General features: G+C 42.4%; 1 pseudogene; it reads left to right on the top strand.

Annotated features, from left to right (window-relative positions):
• LOC101343935 (nuclear RNA export factor 3-like) overlaps positions 1-7,315 on the top strand; it is a 51,013-nt pseudogene that overhangs the window by 31,724 nt on the left and 11,974 nt on the right.

The raw sequence follows: 7,315 nt of genomic DNA, 5'->3' as shown, positions 1-7,315 counted from the left end.
ACCTCAACATAAAGAAAACAAAAATCCTCACAACTGAACCAATAAGCAACATCACGATAAATGGAGAAAAGATTGAAGTTGTCAAGGATTTCATTTTACTTGGATCTACAATCAACACCCACATAAGCAGCAGTCAGGAAATCAAAAGAAGTATTGCACTGGGCAAATCTGTTTCAAAAGACCTCTTTAACGTATTGAAAAGCAAAGATGTCACCTTGAAGACTAAGGTGCGCCTGACTCAAGCCATGGTATTTTCAATCACATCCTATGCTGCAAAAGCTGGACAATGAATAAGACCAAAGAAGAATTGATGCGTTTGAATTGTGGTGTTGGTGAACAATATTGAATATACCATGGACTGCCAAAAGAATGAACAAATCTGTCGTGGAAGAAGTACAACCAGAATGCTCCTTAGAAGGAAGGATGGCGAGATTACGTCTTACATGCTTTGGACATGTTGTCAGGAGGGATCAGTCCCCGGAGAAGGACATCAGGCTTGGTACAGTAGAGGGTCAGCGAAAAAGAGGAAGACCCTCAACAAGATGGATTGACACAGTGGCTGCAACATTGGGCTCAAGCATAACAACGATTGTGAGCATGGTGCAGGACCGGGCAGTGTTTCGTTCTGTGATGCATAGGGTCGCTATGAGTCGGAACCAACTTGACAGCACCTAACAACAACCACAACGTGTATTACTCAATTTTGTTCTGAGTGAGTTGCATTATTTTAAAATCAAAAGAATAATGAAAATTTAAAAGGAATTTCTGTACTATCAAAAGAAAAAAATTAATTTAAAATGTGAAGAGCTGGGAGTAAATATTTGCAAACTATTATGGATTTTGTTGTATGTGATCATAAAGGACTTCTTTTGATCAGTAGAGGAAAGAGGGAAAATTATATCAACAAATAGTTCAACTAAAAAGCAAAGTGCTTTTCAAATAAATGTCTGGAGAGGTGCCAAACCACATTAGCTATAGAAGTAAAAATTAGAGACAGGGAAATTCAAGCCGGATTCAGAAAAGGATGTGGAAGGAGGGATAACATTCCTGATGTCAGATGAGTCTTGTCTAAAAGCAGAGAATACCAGAAAGATGTTTACCTGTGTTTTATTGACTATGCAAAGGCATTCGATTGTGTGGATCATACCAAATTATGAATTACATTGTGAAGAATGGGAATTCCAGAACACTTAATTGTGCTCAGGAGGAATTTGTACATAGACCAAGAGGCTGTCATTTGAACTGAACAAGGGGATATTGCGTGGTTTAAAGTCAGGAAAGACATGCGTCAGGGTTGTGTCTTTTCACCATACTTATTCAATCTATATGCTGAGCAAAAAATTCAATAAACTGGACTATATGAAGAAGAACGGGGCATCAGGATTGGAGGAAGACTGATTAACAACCTGTGATATGCAGAAGACACAACCTTGCTTGCTGAAATCAAAGAGGACTTGATGCACTGTTGAAGATCAAAGACTACAGCCCTTTAGTATGGATTGCACCTCAACATAAAGAAAACAAAAATCTTCATAACTGGACCAGTGAGCAACATCATAATAAACGGAGAAAAGATTGAAGTTGTCAAGGATTTCATTTTACTTGGATCCACAATCAACGCCCATGGAAGCAGTAGTCAAGAAATCAAACAATGCATTACATTGGGTAAATCTGCTGCAAAAGACCTCTTTAAAGTGTTAAAAAGCAAAGATATCACTTTAAGGACTAAGATTTGCCTGACCCAGGCCATATTTTCAGTTGCCTCATATGCATGTGAAAACTGGACAGTGAATAAGGAAGACTGAAGCAGAATTGATGTCTTTGAATTATGGTGTTGGTGAAGAATATTGAATATACCATGGACTGAAAGAGGAACGAACAAATTTGTCTTGTAAAAAGTACAGCCAGAATGCTCCTTGGAAGCAAGGACGGCAAGATTTCATCTGATGTACTTTGGAGATGTTATCAGGAGGGAAAAGTACATGGAGAAGAACATCATGCTTGGTAAAGTAGAGGGTCAGTGAAAAAGGAAGACCTTCAACGAGATGGATTGACACGGTGGCTGCAACAATGGGCTCAAGCTTAACTATTGTGAGGATGGCGCATGACCGGAAAGTGTTTCATTCTGTTGTACCTAGGGTTGCTATGAGTGGAACCAACTGATCGGCACCTAACAACAACACAAGTTCATTCCCAGGAACCCTGGTGGTGCAGTAGTTAAAGCGCTCAGCTGCTAACTAAAAGGTTAGTGGTTCGAACCCACCAGTCTTGCTGCAAAAGAAAGATGTGGTAGTCTACTTCTGTAAAGATCTACAGGCTTGGAAACTCTATGGAGCAGCTCTGATCTGTCCTATAGGGTCACTATGAGTGGGAATTGACTTGATGTCAGTGGGTAGTCTCATTCCATGGACCTACCAAAGTCTGTTATTTCCTTTATAGATTTCAGGTCTGTTTTTGCATATGTTCTCTTTGGGATGGCTGTAGGTATTTCCTGCCATGTGGCTATTTCAGTTCTGTTACTTTGCCCTAATGTAAGAAAACCTCATATAGTGCAGCAGGACTTTATTAAAGCTATGCATGAGGGGGTGATCCCCATTCCATGGAGCTCAGTTCCACTCTCTGTTTTCCCATGTAGCATCTGAGTGACTGCAAAGAAGCTCTTGCACGTCACTAAGCCTCAGCAACCTCAGAGAGCTGGTAATTCTGCATTCATGGCCCCCTTGTGATGAACACATGAACAAATAGATGTAATGTAGCAAGTACAGAGCCTGGCATGCAGCAGGCCCTCAGAACTGCTTGGGTTTGCAGAATGAAGGAACACGATATAATGCAACAGACACAAAGCCTGGTCCACAGCCTATCCTCAGTTCCCTGGGATTGAGCTGCAATACCTGGGACCCAGACCTCCTGACTCTAGTTAACCACCTCAGCTAGGGGTAGGAAGATAGCTCAGTTGAAAATGGCTCCCTGGGTGTCAGGCTGGTAGCAAACTCAGGGGGCAGTAAGAACAGGAAATTAAGGCTCCTCTGGCCCTCAGGGCTCTCCTCTCTATGCCCTTGGGGAGGAGACTTCCTGTGAGGACTCCATCTTGCTCGTGTGGCCCTGACACAGCTTGGGGACTGCCCTCACCTTCCTCAACAGCCTCCTTGATCTACCCCAAACCCCTGGCTCCAGACCCCACAGATTCTTCTCAGGAAATTTCTGTGAGGACAGTGGTGACAGGTCACTGGCTGCATGCCACACCATGGGTGAGTTGGTCAGCACAGGAGGCAGAAGGGGTTCTGGGCCCCTCCCCACCCCACTAGATAACAGCAGACCCCCTTTAGATGGGGTATGGTTATGGTGAGGGCCCAGGTGACTTTTCCACATCACAATGGGGATTGAGTGGGCCCTGAGACCCCCATCATGGTTCTATATGGAAAATCTCTCTTCCTGTGGTTTGGTTGTGGCTGAAGTGAAATCTTCCAGGGCTTCAGGGAACTGGTTGGTTCTGCTTCAAACCGCTGCTGAGAATTTGCATTTCTAGCAAGTTCCCAGGTGATGTTAATGCTGCTGGTTAAGGAGCAGTTCTGAGAACCACTAGTAGAGCAGTGGTTCTCAAATTTATTATACATAAGAATCACCTGGGGATTTTGTTAAACTGTAGCTTCTGATTCAGTATACCCCGGGTGGAAATGCACCTGTTTGAAGCCTTGAAATCTTTCCCCTGGTTGAGGGAAAAGGCCTGAGTCAAGAGATTCAGAGTTTGGGGAGTGGCGAGGGTTGACTGGGGTAGGGGTGTTGAAAATTAATATTCTAGAAATTCATACTAGAGGTGGAGGAGGGGCTGGGAACCCACCATTACCCTTGAATCCTCACACCAACCATTCAAGATAGATTGCATTACCCCCATAGGAATTTCTAGAGGCTTGTTTTATGGTTTTATTCTGGAACATTCCAAGTGTAGTTGTTATGTGCAGTGTTCTATGTCAATTAAGTAAATTTGTTACATTGTTTAAATCTTCTCCATCTAACTGAATTTGGGTTTACCTGTTTTATCTGTCACTCAGTTAAAATGTCCCACTGTCACTGTGGACATGCATATTTCTTCATTTACTTATGCCAGTTTTTGCTGCGTATATTTTGGCTTCTATGTTAAGAGGTACACACAAATTTAGAGTTGTGTTATTATTATTTTCTTGTAGAATTGAACCTTTTATCACTGTGAAATGTCCCTCTTTTCTCTAGTAATGTGTTTGTCTTAAAGTATACTTTTTGTCTTATTAATATGGTTATGCCAACCTGATCTCTTTTGATGCTTTTGGAATTTCTCAGCCATGATCTCTTCAAACTACTCCTCCATTATTCCGGCTCTTTCTTTCTGGACATCAATTAAACACATGTTAGATTTATTCACTCTATCCCCTTTAAGTCTCCACTCCCTCCTTTGGTATTCTCTATCATTTTGTCTCTTCAGGCTTCATTTTGGATATTTTCTCCAGGCCTAGGTTTCAAAATGAGGAATTTGTCTTTGACCCTTGAACCATAATGCCAAACATTCTGGGTATATTTTATTATTCCCCTAAAACAGAAGAGGGAGGTAAAGGTTAGAGATGTTAAGCAACTTGTCCTGGGTCACCCAGACTGAAAACAGCAGAGCAGGGACTAACATCACAGAATAAACCCTCTGCCCAAGCAATTCCCTCTGTGCTGCCTCTTTCCTGGGCTGCGAATGCTCCCTACCTCTCATCTCCCAGGAAGTGGAGCCACAGTGAAGTCTTTCAACCCTTATAGCGCTGTGCTATATTTCTTTCTACATTATAAAAGTCAGTGAAATTACTTCACTAGCCATAGTGTTTTCACAGGACTTTTTTCTGGCATTCAGACCATTGATTTGTTGTTCTCAATTTCAGGGGAGGACAGTCACCAAGTTAATTCTTTTCAAAGAAGAGCAAGATGCTGGAGTATTTTCTGAAGGAGGTATGTCAGTTGGTCTGAACCAGTCAGCCCTGGCATTCATCCATCATCACACCAGGAACAAGATGGAGACATGGCAATGAAAGATGCCCATGTGGGCCCTGAAGTAAGATAGTAAGTGACCACTCAGCATGGTGCTATTTACCAGTCAATGGAATATGTAACCCTGTATGTAACTCTGTCATTCCTTTTCTCCAACCTGGTAGAGTGAGGAATGCTAGGACCAGATTAATGGTTGAGCAAACATTATTATAGCCTTGACATCAGTAGGGCGAGGTGTTAGAAGACTTTCTTGGCATTCATGGATGCCTTCTTTCCACATCCACATAGCAGACCCCCCATGCCATTCCAACTTACTGGCAGAGAGACAATTGTCAGAGAGGAGACAAAACCCATGGTAATATATATATATAGAGAAAACTCCAGAAGGAGGAATGGAGGGGAACAGGCAGGATGGGACCTCCAGGAGCTGGTTCAAGGTCACAGTGAGTGTCCTAGCAAAATGCACATAATGTGCAGGAGACACAGGTTGAGTGGAGCTATGCTGATCTCCTGGAGACACTAAGTACTTTGCTGGGGCACAGGGAGTTGGTAATTTCTCCTTTTTCTTACTATGTTTAAACAAACTTGACTGGTCTACAGTTATGTTGGGAAAAGTAATAAAAAGGGAACAAGCTGAAGGCAGGGAGAATGGGAAGTTTGTCTAAAGGCAAAGGTGGAAACTGCTCACCAGGAGATGGAGCAACTTCTCACCACGTGGCTCATTTTGGCTCAAACTTAGGGGTTGGAGGAGGGGACAGGGATAGGGTCGAGTCTCTGGAGTCCTTGTCGGAGGGGCAGGCAGGATCTACATTAGGTAGAATCTCCTAGAACCTTATAAAGGGAAGATCATGTTAAAGATCTTAAGTTGATTATTTGGAGGAAAATGTATGAATGGAAAGAAAGGCTATTTAGGAAATGAAGTCTGATATAAAAGTTAGAAATAATGGATATTGGTCTATGTTTAGAAATTATTTTAAAGCTTGGTAAAAAGTATGAAAGGAAAACTAGGTTGGGTCTCGCTTTAAGCTTTATTTCCATCGTGTCAGTCTCCTCTCCCATCCTTTCTTTTTTTTTTTTTTCATTCCTTTATTTTTTTTTACCTACATTGTTATGAGACTCTAACTGCTCACCCCATTCTGCGACAGCACACTCTTCCTTTCTGCCCCTGATTCCCCATGACCATTCAACCAGCTCCTACCTCTCTCTGCCTTCCCATCATACCTCTGGACAGAAGCTGCCCCTTTGGTCTCTTGTATCTACTTGACTAAGAGGCACATTCTTCACAAGTATCAGTTTATGTCTCACAGTCCAGTCCAATCCCTGTCGGAAGAGTTGGCCTCAGAAATTGTTTTAGTTCTGGGCTGATAGAGAGTCCGGGGACCATGCTTTCCGGGGCACCTCCAGTCTCAGTCAGACCATTAAGTCTGGTCTTCTTAGTAGAATTTGAGTTCTGCACCCCATCCTTCTACTGTTCCATCAGGGACTCTCTGTTGTGTTCCCTGTCAGAACATTCCTTGATGGTAGCCAGGCACCATCTAGTTCTTCTGGTCTCAGGCTGATGAAGTCTCTGGTTTATGTGGCCCATTCTGTCCAAATACTTTCCTTGTGTCTTTGGTGTTCTTGGTTCTCCTTTACTCCAAGTGGTTGGGACAAATTGTTGCATCTTAGATGGCCGCTTGCAAGCTTTTAAGACCCCAGACACCACTCACCAAAGTAGGATGTGGAACATTTTCTTAATAAGCTTTGTTATGCCACTTGACCTAGATGTCACCCGAAAGCATGGTCCCCAGACCCCCTATCCCTGCTGCTCTGTCTCTCAAAGTATTTGATTGTATTCAGGAAACTTCTTAGCTTTGGTTTAGTCCAGTTGTGTTGGCTTCCCCTGTAGTGTGTACTGTCTTTTCCTTCACCTGAGATGATTCTTATCTACTATCTATTTAGTGAGTAACCCTCACCGTCCCTCCCGACCCCCATAACCATCAAAGAATGTTTTCTTCTGTGTTTAGACATTTTCTTGAGTTCTTATAGTAGTGGTCTTATATGGTATTTGTCCTTCTGTGACTGACTAAATTCACTCAGCATAATAAGTTCCAGCTTCCACCATGTTAGATGATCTTTCACAGCTTCATCATTATTCTGTATAATTGCATAATATTCCATTGTGTGGATATACCATAATTTGTTTATCCATTCGTCCATTGACGGGCACCTAGGTTACTTCCATCTTTTTGCTATTGTGAACAGTGCTGCAATGAACATGGGTGTGCATATATCTATTCCTGTGATGGCTCTTATTTCTCTAGGATATATTCCAAGG

The sequence above is a fragment of the Trichechus manatus genome, unplaced genomic scaffold (assembly GCF_000243295.1).
Source record: "Trichechus manatus latirostris isolate Lorelei unplaced genomic scaffold, TriManLat1.0 scaffold00341, whole genome shotgun sequence".
Classification (NCBI taxonomy): Eukaryota; Metazoa; Chordata; class Mammalia; order Sirenia; family Trichechidae; genus Trichechus; species Trichechus manatus.
The sequence above is the reverse complement of the archived record's forward strand: the minus strand, read 5'-3'. Positions and strand labels throughout refer to the sequence as shown.